Source organism: Manacus candei, unplaced genomic scaffold (genome assembly GCF_025592945.1).
Source record: "Manacus candei isolate 608988 ecotype Guabito, Panama unplaced genomic scaffold, ASM2559294v1 h1tg000053l, whole genome shotgun sequence".
Lineage (NCBI taxonomy): Eukaryota > Metazoa > Chordata > Aves > Passeriformes > Pipridae > Manacus > Manacus candei.
The window spans coordinates 3,767,206-3,780,262 of record NW_026138101.1 but is presented as its reverse complement, the minus strand read 5'-3'; positions in this window follow the sequence as shown (position 1 = coordinate 3,780,262).

Here is a 13,057-nt window from a genome sequence, read left to right as displayed (position 1 = left end):
AAGTGCTTCCTGACGTTCAGAGGGACCCTCCTGCGTTCCAATATGTGCCTACGGCCTCTTGTCCTGGCACTGGGCACCACTGGGAAGAGCCCGTCTCCCTCTGCTTTGCACCACTGCTCCAGTCCCTCACTCATCTTCAGGCTCTCCCCAGTGCATCCCTGTCTCTCTTGTGCTGAGGGGCCCAGCACCAGACACAGGACTCTTGGGGTGATGCACCATTGCTGAGCAGAGGGGGAGCATCTCCTCCCTCCACATTCTGGCAACATTTTGCCTAAAGCAACCCAGGACACCCTTAGTCTTCTTTGTAGCTTATGTTCAGTTTGGTGCCCACCAAGACACCTCCAGGTCCTTTTCAGAAAAGCTGCTTCACAACAGAACTGGACCTGATTTTGGTCCCTGGGATACACTGCTAGTGATTGGCCTGCAAGTAGACTTTGTGCCACTAATCGCCACACTCTGGGCCAGTTTTCAATCCACCTGGTTCCCTCACCTCCCTGAGTCCTAGGGGAGCTGCCAACCCCAGCTCTGCCCCAAGCCCATGCCAGCTGGGTGCAGGCAGACCTCAGCACCAGCCACCAGCCCGTGAGGCGGCAGAGCAGAGCTCGGGAAGCGGGTTGCTTGCTTTTACTCTGGGGCTGTTCCTGGCTGGCCTCCAAACATCAGCTTAGGCTCAGCTGGAAATCAGCCTTGGCTGCAAGCTGCTTCATGCTGGCTGTTGAGGAGCCTTTCCAGCCTGCAGATGACAGGGCCACCCCTGTCCTTCCTTTTCTGTAGGTGTGCACTTTCAAGTCAAAACCAAGGTGAGGCTGGAGCCATCAAACTCTGTGTGGATTTGACACTTCTTGATATTGCTATTAATGGGAAAAGTAGCACTTGGCAAACAGAGGTGATAAGCCTTAGGCTGCTCTCTCACTTTGAAGTACATGGGGAGATGGCTTTCTTTTCCTTTGGGTGCTACCAAAGGAAAAGGACCCACAGGGTCATTGATTCACAGGGGTAAAGCTGAGGTATGTGCAGGGTTTTGAAACTTTGACAAAACCTAAGGGTAGTACCTCTGGAAAGATAAGCACGTGGAGTCAACTCTGCACAGCAAAACTCCGTGAGCTTTCCAGGTGCCTGAGACTGAATGATGAGAAAAACCATCAGGACTTTATAATTTTATACTGAATGCAGTCCAGGCGAGACTTTCACAGGATCTTTAGAAAACAAGGAGGATGTGTTTATGAGTCTCACTCTCTCAGGGCACTCAGCCCTGGGGAGAAAAGGCAGATGTGACACCCACTCCTGCTGAACCTGTCCTAACAAAGCAGGAGGAAAATCAGCTGTCCTTGGGGAAGGTGGCCGCTCCAGAGTCCAGCACGCCAGCCCTTCCTACCAGGGCTGCAGAGTGAAAATGAACATCATCTCTTAGGACCTAGAGGAGCCACAGAAATGCATAAGCAAAGCAGTCGGCCCCTGCATAAACTGGAGTTCACGGCAGCACATGCAAAGGCTGACACCCGAGACACAGGTTGTGCAGGTGGCTGTTTCACAGAGCGACAGCTGGAGCTGCCCTGCTACACAGCTGAGGTGTTTGTCTCTCCTAGTGCATTCTGCATGGGACCACAACAAAATCCTGTGTTAAGAGGGAGATTTGCCTTCCACAGGGTGCTGCTGTTTGGGCAGAGACACTCAAACATCAAGTTGGCAAAATTGTTTCTGATGGATAACTTTTCCGGTGGTGTACGCTGGGTTGTCGGCAGTTTCCTCGCTGGGGACATCTGCCTTGGTGCTTTCCAGTGGGACACAGGCAGGCTACCAAACCGGCTTGCCAGGCTGACTCCTGGCAGGAAAGCCAGCCAGTGTGCTGCCAGCTCCTCCAGCTGGCGCCTTGGCTGCCTGGCTGCGGGCACCACGGTGCCTGCTGGCTCCTGATGCTGCTCGGCACTTCCCACAGCAAAAAGCCCTGTTTGCAGTTACAGGGAAGTTTGCCAAGCTTTACCTACTTTCACTGCAATGCTAGTGGGCTGATTTTATTATTATTATTACTATTTTCAAATCTGGCCAGAAAGGTCCAGCTGTTTCCCAGAGCAAAGTCAGGGAAAATATATTTTCAGCCATTAAAAATATCATCTTGTCTGAAGACGAGATCTCTGCAGTCTGGTGTTTGGCAAGGGACAAATCCCCTGGCAGAGGTGTACTGGGTCTCCTGCTGACCTCTGAAAAGCTTTGTGTATTGCTGGACAGAGCTATAAACTTCTTAAAACCTGCACCCCACATTCCTGCAGACCCAAAACTTCTGGGCTCTCCATTGATGCCATCCCTGCTCACCATCCTATCATGACTCCACTGGGTACCCAGCTGCCTTTCCCCATCCTACTGAAATATTGCCTGTCTCAGGCTAGAGCATCTCAACCGTGGGCTGGTGCAGATATCTGATGTTATAATTACCTTTGCAGTGTTAATCAGCCAGTGCACACAAGCACTGCTTTGTAGACAGCTTTTAATTCGTGTCCCCATGTTGAGCTTTTTCATGGGAACCCCATCCCACCTGAGGACCTCCAGGCTATGCCACATATGTCCCCTCTTCCTCATGTCAAAACCTTTCAGGTCCCAGAGGAGGTCAGCACTGCCAAAGAAGCATGATCCTCACAGCAGCTGTCACGGGCAGCACGGGATTCCCCCGCTGAGGCCAGTATGAACCTCTTCCTTTCCCCAAAGGACCAGCTGCTTCCTTGCCAATGCTGCTGGGAGACAGGCACCTCTCACAAGGAACTGTGGCCTCCCAGCAGCCTGGCTTTAACCTCGGAAATAATGAGTTTTCATCTCCGTGGAGAACGAAGCCGGCCTGACTCTGCACAGAGACAAAGCCCCAAGTTTGCCGCCAGCTCTGCCCACAGCAAGAGGAACACGGCGCTTCTGTGAGCTCACACAAAGCCTCCCTTGTGCAGGAGAGGATCCAGCCAAACAAACGATCTCCTTGGCTGCATGTCTCCTAGTGCTCCATCATTTTTACTATTGGCTGGGTTGTTCCCACAACCAAGGAAAATTTAACAAGTAAAAGCATCTGATAAAAATCTATTGACCGCAGTAAAGCACCAACCCAGCCAAACCAGTCTGTGCAGCACAACCCTTGCAGCCTTCGGGATGTGTCCATTCAGTTTGCCACCTAGAAAAACAAACTCTCTGTGGTACTTGCAACACCACCAGTGTGGAGGCTTTGAGTAAATCTTGTGTTACCAAAGCGCAGAGAGATGTTTGAGAGATACTTCCTTCCCCAGGCCCGGTTCCCTGTTGTGCAAAGGCAAGTCTCTTATGTCATTTGCTTGGCATTTATTTTGTGCTTCTCTTGTTGTGTTTCCAGATCACGCTGCTCCCCTTGCTGCTGGCCTTGGCACTAAGGTCCTGACTCCTGGTGACAGAAGTTCTGGCCAGGTGTCCTGCAGGAATGATGCACCTTGTTATCGCTGAGGAACTCTGCAAGAAAACTACTTTTGGCCACTGATGCCTTCAAGTTTCACAAGGATTAGTCACAGATGGTTCAAATCTTGCCTTGGAGACAAATCTCAAGGCTAGACTTGACTTCAAGACAAAATTTGAACCACCTGTGAGTAATCCTGCCAGACTTGCATTGCTGAGATGGATAGTGTTGTTTCTGGAGGCAGCAGCTGGAACAAAAGCTTCCATGGTGAATGGGTCAGGTACCAGCAGGATGAGGCCACCAGCACGTTCCTCTTGGTTGAATTAATTTCAGCAGATGTGGAGCACACATGAGCAAACCCACCTAACACCCAGAGACAATGGTGTTTGCCACCCTCAGAGAAGGTGGCCTGGGACTGTGTGGCCAGCAGTGAATGACACCAGGCAGGTAGAGCTGTTGCACAGGAGATCTGCTGTACAGCTTACTTAGCCAGCTCCTGGAATACACCTCTGGATGGGAACCTTGCTTTTTTATGAAAGCACACATGGAGACTCTTGAGGGTGCTGCCTGCAGTGGATGATGTGGTAGACCTGGAAAAAGAGCAGCACCGTTAGAGGAGGGCCCAGGACCAGGCTGATCCCACACATTATTGTGGCAGCCACCAATAAACCATTTCCATAGGCAGGACAGTAGGATCTGTCAGGAAAAGCAAACAGCAGTTACTAGCAGAAGTCTGGTCAGTTGGTAATACTATTCTCTAAGGGATCTGCATGCCCTTAACTGGAGGACAGATCCATACCGAATTAACTTTTCTATTATAAGGATGATGACTCAATTTATTTCTACAGGGTGCCCTTGCCAAAGGGCTCTGTGCCTGTGTAGTTCATAATAAAACAATTAAAAACTCCATTAATGCTAAAATCTTACCAGGCTAGCACAGAAAGGGTCTTTTCCTTCCCACAACCAAGAGCTGCCAAATTTACAGACATCATGTGAATGGAAAGGCTATGGAATTATTTTTGAAGGCTGTCTTGCCTCATAAGTGTAAGGGTATGAAAATTCCCTAAATTTTCTTGGGTGACCTATCCCTAATCCCTGTGGAACTGGGCTGTTCTAACACCTGCAAAGCTGTGCAGGATGCCCAAAGACATGAGTGACTGATGGAGCACCCAGTGATTAATGAAATGGTTTGCACTGAGGAACAGGGTCAGACTTAATGGTCTGTGACAGAAAGCTGGTCAGGGCCAAGATGCAGTGCACAGATCTTTCATGGACATTTCTGCCAGTTGGGTACTGGATCCTTTGCAATGGGAGGCAGAACTTGGCACAGCCTGTCCACGTTTGCTGAATTGCCACACTGTCATTTTCCTCCAGGCATACTTTCCTTTTACCTGACCCTACTCTTTTTCCCAGCCACTGTTTTGTAGGTCCTGGGAAACTAAAAATTTTCTTCAAAGGCCGGCTAAAGATCTCTCCTCTAACCACTGATTTTTATAGCTTAATCCAAAGCTTACTCTGAACCCAAGCTAGCAGCTTGTCAGCATGAGCAGAAGGTCAGGAACTGCAAGCACTCAAGCTGCTAATGCAGTGGGGACCTGGCCACTGAGCACTGCCAGTAGGAGCATGCTGGAGTGCTAATCTCGTCAGTTCGCCAAGTTCGAGTGTTATTTTGCAATGTGATTCCTCTCATCAGAACTCCCATCAGTGTTTAAAACCATTTCCTAGCTAAGTCCCAACCCCAAGCCTTATTCCTTTGGTCTAGGTGCAGCACAAGGCACCCAGCTGGGTTTGGGGTCTGCCGGCAACCAGAGCAAATCACCCAGTCTGAGCTGCGACACATAGAGCTGGGAGTTTTGTGAGTGAGAGGCTGTGGCTGGACCAGGATGGCTGCTGCTGTGACCTGCCTTGCAGGAATACACAGAGGGAAGGAATGCAGCCAGCTGGGGCTGCCACTTGTCATAACCATGGTGCAGGAAGGGCCTGTAGACGTGTCTGTTTAAAGAGCACAGAAAAATGGGAAGAAACTTGATAAACTGTTCCCAGTGCACTGTTAGTCACTAACACCAGAATTAATCACACAGAGCATAATTAATCACACAGAGGATAATGTGGTTTGTATCCAAATGATGGAGGATCTCATACAACAGCTAAAGTGACTGCTGGAAATGTGGTTGGTTTGTAAGAGCTCGGCATTGAGTGATGGAACTCGGCAAGAGGCTGCCCTGAACTTCTGCCTGATGTGGTCTAAACCTTCACACGCTGCCCAGCCCCATGTCCTTTGATACAGGATCTATTTTAACCCCTCCTTTGCATCTTTTACTTTGCAGACATCAGAAATCTACTGATACAGGAGAAGGAGAACTTAAAAAATGGGTTTCCAAAGTTAGGCTCTCTGCCTGTACTGAGTGTTGAGGAACACATGTGGTCCAGGTAGCTTGGCTTGGCTTGCAAACTGCAGGCTGAGATGAAGTTTGAAATGCAGATTGAGTTCTGGGTGAGAGCCTGAGACAAGATTCCATGAACTGCCAACTTTTGGGATAACAAAGGGCACCAGGATGGGTGACTGCCAGCCAGGTGAATGGACACTGACTGACACAGCAGGAGCTGGGAATTGCCAAGCTTTTGGATAACAAAAGAGATGAAGAGGTGACACCAGCCAGGTGCATGGACACAGAGAGGGGGACAGGAGTAGAAGTCCAGAGGTTCTTTGCTGGAGTCCCTCCTCGGAGGCACCCACCTCGGGCTGTTTTGGTGTTATCGTGCCATAAATAAATGGCTTTATAGAACTAGACATCTGAGATGCTGCTGTGGGAGACCTGGGTTCAAACCAGCAAGTAAACCTGGTCCAAATGTATGGGTGGGTGTGTAGGGAGTCAAGTGGGGCACCTGTTGCCTCACTGGAGCCACTCACTGTGAAGGACTTTGGTCCCAGCAGTGAAGTTGGGAGTGTGACTGCCAAAGAGTCTCGTGAATGGTCAGAATGGGAAGTTTTCTTAACACTGAGGGCACTGAAAACATGCAACCTGCGTCTGGTTTTCGTGAGTGTTCAGTACTTGTTGAATGCCATGAACACATCTGAGGCCCTTTATTTGGCTTCTGGTTCATTGGCCTCAGGAGCCTGAATTTATGAACTACCTTTTTGAGCTTGGCAAAACCTCTTATCGACAAGAGATTGACACAAGGGTACTCCACAAAATGCTTGTGACTTCTTTCGTAGGGGGTGAGTCATCCTCACAGATGCTGCCAGTCCTGACCTCTTCACTGAAAAGGCTTGGTATTTGCACTGCTGCCTTTTCAACACTCCTCAAGCAGCAAAACGGCTGCAATCCTGATTTGAGTGCCCACTTGCTGGCTGGCACTGGGTGAGAGGTGACCGAGTCTCTCTCCTAGAGGCTTCTGGGCTAAAAGACATCATTATTTTTTACTTTTCTGAATCTGCATGTGACAGTGAACAGCCTCCCAGAGGCACTGATGGAAAGAAATATATTCTGGCTATTTATAGATGTAAGTAAGATCCATTTTCTGGCTGAAATATTAAGCAGTGGTTTGGAATCTGCCCCCTTCCTACACAACTCCTGGAGATGCTCACAGCCTGGGCTTCCTGGATTTTCCCAAGATTTTGGGGTGAAGGAGCAGAAGTGGTGATATAGGACATATTGCCTGATGGGGAATACTAACTCTGGCCATCAGTTTGCTGCAGTGGGACCCCTCTCTTCAATCTTTCCTCAGGGAAAGGCTGGGATTTAGATTACTGGGGCGACAGTGCCATTTCTGGAGAGCTTGTTACCAACAGTACAGACCACATGCTTACAGAAACTTTGATGCTTTTAAATTAACAAAGTTATTTCATTTCTGTCAGCACCCTGCTGTTCCTTTGGGATTATGTGAAAATGCAAAAATTGCTCGTTAATTACTTCAAATGCCAAGGTTTAATCACAATGCCTCCAAGTTAAATTTCAAGCCAGCCAAACTTTCAGAGCCATACAGGAGACAGACAGACATATCCATTATCCATAGCGAGTTCATCCTTCAAAAAAAAATGAAGATAGTCAATGTTACTTATTTCCCAGCACCAGTATTTCCTCTGTCAAGCACAGATCATGTTAACTGGAGCATGCAGAAGCTGGTGTTGTACTTGTCTAGCTATCTCTGGGCTGGGGTGCTCCACCTGGACCACAGCTACAAGGGAGAATCTACATTCCTATGAGAAGAAGAGTTAAACCAGGCTTCATTACACAGCTCCAGAGAAAACACACACCCTGGATGAGCATTCTTCCTCATGGGTGAGGTAAAGGGCATTAAAAAGCAAATTCCATGTGGGCTGGTTATCACAGCACAGCTGAAACCTTCCTGTGAGCAGCTGGATTCCCCTCCACCCTTGAAGCCAGAAATGAAGGCAGCACTTGCTGTTTGCTGTGAACCACACCAGTTTGAATGTTGGTGTTCCCTATGACAGCATCCCATTTTATTTTCCAGATTTAGAGTTTAGAGACCATGATCTCAAACACAAGGTAACAGCTGCAGAGCTGGTGTGGTAAATCACCTAACTTAAAGCTGATAGACACTTTTTGGCCCTTGGCAGCCAGAAAGGTTTATCAGGCTTAGTTGTGAACGCATGTCTGAAGTCCTGGGTACCAAGAGAAAGCCTCTAAAACTAAGCAGCTTCAGATTTCAGCAAAATCAGGTGCTGGAAGGTGTTCCAGAGATTAGCTGCCAGTCGTAGGTATTTCCCAGGAGGAGAAAAGAAAACATCTCTCTGCAGACTCTGCACCTGACCTGTGAGGCATGTTCAGTGCTGCTGCTGCTGCAATGTTGGGCTGAAGGTGTCTGAGCCTGTAATTTAAACAGCACCAGTCCCAGTTTCCCTTTTGAGGCTGTGGCAGTCAGGGAGAACTGGAATGGTTGGTCAGTCAGGGTGACAAACATCTGCTAGATGAGAGGTACCAGCACACACTGCCTTGTCACTGACTCTGCCAAAATACTAAATTTTTGTCTCCCTGACAATGCTTTCGGCGGTGAAAAGGACGAAGCATCCTAAGAAAGCATCTTCTGATTATGCTCTGGGGACTGCAGTCTTGCAGTTCTCTTTGGTGCTGTGTCTGTGTCAAAGAGTTACATTTAATTTACACTGTCTTAAAAATTAACAGTTAGGATTTAGAAGACCGTGGCATGTTTTCATGTTGCAATATTTACCAGTTTTCTCAGAGCCCAAGGTCCGGAGCCACATTTCATCAGGGGGAAAAGAATTCAGTACTTTTTGAAAACTTAAAAGTTGTTGAGAAGTAGGCATCATAATAGTGATAATATTTTTAAAAAATAAATCTCAGACCTGCTGAAAAAAACCCCAAACCTATGACTTCTAAGAAAACTTCATGACTTTTAGATCCCACATAATTATTTTTCTAAAATATATTGTTGTCAAAGCTGTGATTTAGCTCATAAAATCCTTGTTGTTTAGGGATAATAACACATCCTGGGGTTAATGGATTCTGTAACCTCCTCTGCTCTGGTTATTTTTAAGAATCAGGCACTGGCAGCCAGCTGGAGAGCACTTTATTAGCCAGCATCCCCAGAGAGCAGACACTGCGACACTTGATATCTTTTTGGCTTAGAGGATATGGCAAGGACACAAAGCTCCTCACAGCACCTTGGAAAATGAAAGAAAAGCAATGACACAGCCTGAAACGTGCTGGGCAGCATCTCACTGACCAGGGATGCCTTGGCACAGGGTTTCCCTTATCCTGTGCCTGCTCCATCCCACTGCCACCACGACCAGGGAGCAGGGCAGGTCTGACCTGCACCCTGCCCTGATGTAGCACCTGCTGCACGTGTAGCTGATTTTTATTTTTCATATAAATTAATACTACAATATCTACATTAAGTATTCACAAGCTTGAATGCATTTAATTTTTTTTATGATGTTTGGAAGCAAAGGGCTCTGTCCTTGACAAATATGACACTACTTGAGAGACCAAAATCAACTTTATTAACATCAGATCTTACATAAATCTGTCTATCTATCTACCTACCTATGTCTCAGATCAAACCCTATTCCTTTAAGGCATTGCAGATCCTGTTTCCCTTTTAAGTCAACACATGTTCCTGTTCTGTTTGGAAACCTGTGCCAGAACTTCCATGCATTCAACATTTAACTTTTCAATATATTTTTTTCAATAGAATAATTAGTGATATATATAGTAAATATATATATACATATAAATCCATATATCTATACATATATGTGCTGTTGGAATTAACATGTATTAAGGGGGTTTTACAGGCTAAAGTATATAATGAATTAATCTACCCATAAAGAAGATGCAATACCTGCTGAAGTAGCACCAGCATGAGATCAAAGAGAAACATCTGCAAAGAAAACAAGACACGACTTCAAAGCCCTTCATTGACTCCCTCACACTAAAGTCACCAAGTCCTGAGACTTCGCTCTGCTTTTCCATCTATTTTGTGTTTAGATACCACAACCACCACAGTGTCTTCAAGTGTAATTAACTGACACTGAAATTGCTTATGCTGCTGCCATCCCAGGAAGGTCTTGGGGGCTGGCACACATCCCAGCACATTACTCACTCTAACACAAGATGTCAACACATCAGAGCAAGGACTCTTCTCACTGTCAGTGTTTCAGAGCATTCACCGTGCACGTTCCCTGCACTGGCAGTGGACCACGCTCAGCCTGGCCTGGCTGGGCCAATGGGTCTGGGATTTGCTGCTAGAGGGCTTAATTTGGGCTGGTACACTGGCAGGAGGTGGAAGTCCCACACAGTTCATATCACCTCTGTGAAATCCGCAGATCTTTCAAGAGTTCTTTTAATCCGTGGTGATCAAATAGTAACTTTGATTCAAATATCCTAAAAAAAGGGGAGAGGGATTAGAAAAGGCTGAGTAAAATCCCTATGATTAGCAAAATATCACTTTGTGGTGTCTGAAAGCAGCAGAAAGTAGTATGAGTCTGGAAAGAAAGACAGGAAACACTACATTGTTTCCTTGTGAAAAATCTAGTGAAAAGTCAATCTGACCTAACAATCAGACCCCTCTTGTTCTGTGGAGCTCTGGGTGCTGTATCAGTGCAAATCTTGCCATGGCTTCACTAGTTGTAGCTGGGAAATAGATGGGAATCACCCTGTTGTTGAAACCCATGTAGATACAGAAATCCTAAGCAGAGCCTCAGGCTCTAGGAAGACCATTCCCAGCCCCGGGAATGGGGAATGTACATTCTCTTGTGACTGCAGAGAACCACAACTGGCACAACACTGAATCCCTGCCACAAGTTAACCTCCTGCAAAAGGAAGAACGGGGACTTTAAGCTTCCCTTCAGAACTAACAATGTGGTAAAAACCAGAATGAGATGCAGATGATGCCAAGTGTGGGATCACAACACTGATGGGATCACAACACTGATGGGATCACACTGAATGAAGGGTGGGGCAGTGAAAAATCTGTTCTCTATTTATTTTTGCATATCCTAAGTGACCAAGCATTCATCAGACTTTTAACACTGATCTGAGGACAAAGCTGAAAGAGCCACATGAGCCCCAGTTTGCACTGGATGGCACATAAAACCCACTGCATTTGTCCCTTGGGCTGCCTGGCTGCTGCCCTGTCACGACTGGTACAGAACCTTCTGCAAGCTGCACAGGTACAGCGCCCCAAAGCTTCTGCTAAAAAGCTGGTGTGGTGTTTGTTCAGAGAAATTTAGCAGACACAGAGCTCTCCTAAATGAAAGAACTCATCAAAGAGAGCTTCTAAGGTAAATACATCCTCTCAGCAGGGCCTTATCTCTGCCCAGCGGATCAAAGAGCGCTCCTGCTCAGCTCCCCAGCGTGCAGGCGTTATCACCAGTCCTCTGCAAAACAGGCTGGCTTGCTTGATGACTTGCAGGCCTGTGAGACATGCATCACACGTGAAACTCGTGATGATGAGCTTGAGGATTTCCAATAAACAGGTATCTAATGTCAGACTGCCGTTTAGGAACCTAAATGAACACCCTGACCTTCAGAACACAAAAAGCTCCACCACACCCAAAGAGTCCAAGTGAAGGGGGCTTTTAAAAAGTTACTAATTAATTTTATCCCCCTCAGCATCTGCTAACACTGCTTTCAAATTTGTTAAAGGCAGAGAGGGACTGAAATAATTTTAGCCATTTTGGAATAGCCTTCATGGCACAAAAAGGCATGTTTTACACTGAGTTAGCTACCAGCTTGAATCAGGTATCCTGTGCATGCAATTTACTTGTGTGATCCCATGTCTGTCTTCACACAGGCTCTGTTTCATTCAGTCCACAAGACAGAGATGCAAAGGAACTTACTCTGACTCATCAGATCAGATGAGTCCCATTAGTTTCAAGTCAAGAGCACAGAATGAATCAAAGTGACTTTTTCAAGCAGAAGAGCTTTGCCAGAAAGAGCAATGGGAACGAACAAAGCTCAGGAGAAAGCTGAGCCTGAAGATTGAGCTGGAACATTATTAAGTCAATAAGAAAAGCCAACAGAGAGGTTTGAGGGAGAGAGGGGAAGGAATTTATGCATTAACTTGCCATGTCACTGTGGGGTTTACCCATTTGTAGGCACTTTGACCACAGTCCTCCTCCCCTCAAAATCAGTGATAAAACCTCCCTTGATGCAGCAGGGCAGGGTCTGGCCCTGCACAGCAATTTATACCTTGAAAGGTACAAGCCAATTAATCCTTCCAGTCTTGGTGAGGCAAGAGATGTTGACGTGGCCCAAAACCTCTCTCTCTACATGGAAACTAAAAAAGAGAGATCTGACTTTCTCCAAGTCACAAAGTACATCCTTGGCAGAGCTGGGAGGGGCTCAGAAAACTGTAGGGTGCAGAAATCCCAGTTCTGAGCTCAGCCCAGGCACAAACAGATCACAGTTTCTGATGGCTGCTGCCAACCACACTGACAGGAGGGTTCTGGGACTGGCTCAGTTCCTGGCAGTTCCTCTTGCAGGCTCCCTGCTCCCCTCCCTATGCCATCCATTCACCTGGTAGTAGTAGAACAGTTTCAGGGTAATGATGAGATACACAAAAAGAGTCAGCAGCCCTCCAACTAAGAGAAAGAAGAGAAAAACAATTAAAGTGAAGCAGGAGCTCACACACCAACCAACCACAGCTTCCCAAGTGCAGACCGTGCAAGAAACTCCCCTATGTTTGCTCATCTGACTGCAGATATCTCTGTTCCTACAGTCTGACAGATGCCTTCTCCTGTCTAAAATGAGAGAGAGTGACACTCAGCTGTGCAGGTATAATTTTATTTTGTACATGCTTGGAACTAAACTCAGCCCAGCTGCATTGTCAACGCAGACACAGCTTCTGCCATGAGGGGCCTCCTAGAACTGAAAGGATGGGAGCAGCCAGCCTCATCCTGGCTGGAATTTGTTCAGCAGTGAGATACGGGGACCCTAATGAGAAACATGTTCTGCACTGGAAAGGACAACCAGGTCGTGCTGTCAGTGAGGACATCAGCAACACCACCGAAAAGCAATCGTTTGGCAACACGTGAGCCCAGAGGTGCCAGAAGGGCTGTCATCTGCCACAGTATTTAGGATAGGAAGGAACTGTGGGAGGGTTTGTTTGTGTTCCTAACAGCAGCCAGTGTAGATAGTTAAAACCATAGAACACAACAGAAAAAAACCC